Raw genomic sequence first — 1840 nt, 5'->3', positions numbered from 1 at the left:
AGATGGCTGGATGGCATCACTGACTCGATGGACGTGAGTCTGAGTGAACTCCGGGAGTTGGTGATAGACAGGGAGGCCTGACGTGCTGCGATTCACGGGGTCGCAAAGAGTCGGACACGACTGAGCGACTGAACTGAACTGAACTGATTGGAAAGGAAGAAGTAAAAACAATCCCTGTTTGCAGATGGCATAGTCTTATATTTAGAAAATTACAAGAAATCCAGGGAAAAAATGTATTAACACTAATAAATAACTTAAGCAAAGTTGCAAGACACAAGATCCATGTAGAAAATCAGTTGTATTTCTGTCTATTAGCAGTAAACCATTAAAAAATGAAGTCAAGAAACAATTCAATTTATAATGATATCAGAAAGAATAACCTACTTAGGTATAAGTTTAACCTTTACAGTGGAGACTATAAAATATTGCTGAAAGAAGTTATAGAAGACCTAAATAAATGAAATAATATCTTACATTCATGAATTGGAAGGTATAAGATTGTTAAGATGGAAACACTCCTCAAATTCAGTGCATTCCCTTTCGAAATTCCAACTGCATTTTTTGCATAAATGGACAGGCCAATTTTAAAATTTATATGGAAATATAAGGAACCACCGGAGAAGGCAATGGCAACCCACTCCAGTACTCTTGCCTGGAAAATCCCATGGACAGAGGAGCCTGGTAGTCTGCAATCCATAGGGTCGCTAAGAGTAGGGAACAACTGAGCAACTTAACTTTCACTTTTCACTTTCATGCATTGGAGAAGGAAATGGCAACCTACTCCAGTGTTCTTGCCTGGAGAATCCCAGGGACAGAGGAGCCTAGTGGGCTGCTGTCTATGGGGTTGCACAGAGTCAGACACTACTGAAGCGACTTAGCAGCAGCAGCAGCAGGATAAGGAACCCCAAGTAGCCAAAATTGTCTTGAAAAAGATTAGTAGACTCATGGAAGGTTTCACTCTCCCTGATTTCAAAATTTATTATAAAGACACAGTATTATTAATAAAGACAGTGTACTATTGGCAGAAGGATAGATTTACAGACCAATGAAATAGAAGAGTCTAAAAATAAACCCAGACATCTATGGCCAGTTTATTTTTGACAGTGCCATAATCATACAGTGGAAGAATAGTCTTTTCAACAGTGTTCAGACAACTGAATATCCATGCACAAAAGATGAATTTAGAGCCCAATCTCACACCATACGCAAAAATTATCTCAAAATATTGAAGAAAAAACTAAAACTACAAAACTTTCAAAAGAAAATATGGATGTGATTCTTCATAATGTTAAATTAGGCAATGATTTCTTAAGTGGGATACTAACAGCACAAACAAAATAAAAACGAGTAAGTTGGACTTCATCAAAATGTAAAACATTGTGGGGGAGGAGCTAAGATGGCGGAGGAGTAGGACGGGGAGACCACTTTCTCCCCCACAAATTCATCAAAAAAATTTGAACACTGAGTAAATTCCACAAAACAACTTCTGAATGCCGGCAGAGGACATCAGGCACCCAGAAAAGCAATCCAACTCTTCGAAAGGAGGTAGGAAAAAATATAAAAGACAAAAAAGAAACAAAAGAGGGAGGGACGGAGTTCCATCCCAGGAAGGGAGTCTTAAAAAGAGAGAAGTTTCCAAACACCAGGAAACCTTCTCACTGCCGAATCTGTGCCGAGCCTTGGAAGTACAGAGGGCAACATAACAGGGAGGAAAAATAAATAAACAATTAAAACCCGCAGATTGCGAGTCCTACCTACGGTAACTCCCCCAGCAGAGAAGCAGTGCAGATGCCTGCACACGCCACTAGCAAGCGGGGGCTGGGCAGGGAGGCTGGCTCGG

The sequence above is a fragment of the Bison bison genome, unplaced genomic scaffold (genome assembly GCF_000754665.1).
Source record: "Bison bison bison isolate TAMUID 2011002044 unplaced genomic scaffold, Bison_UMD1.0 scf7180017864146, whole genome shotgun sequence".
NCBI classification, from domain to species: domain Eukaryota; kingdom Metazoa; phylum Chordata; class Mammalia; order Artiodactyla; family Bovidae; genus Bison; species Bison bison.
Note: the sequence above shows the minus strand (reverse complement) of the source record.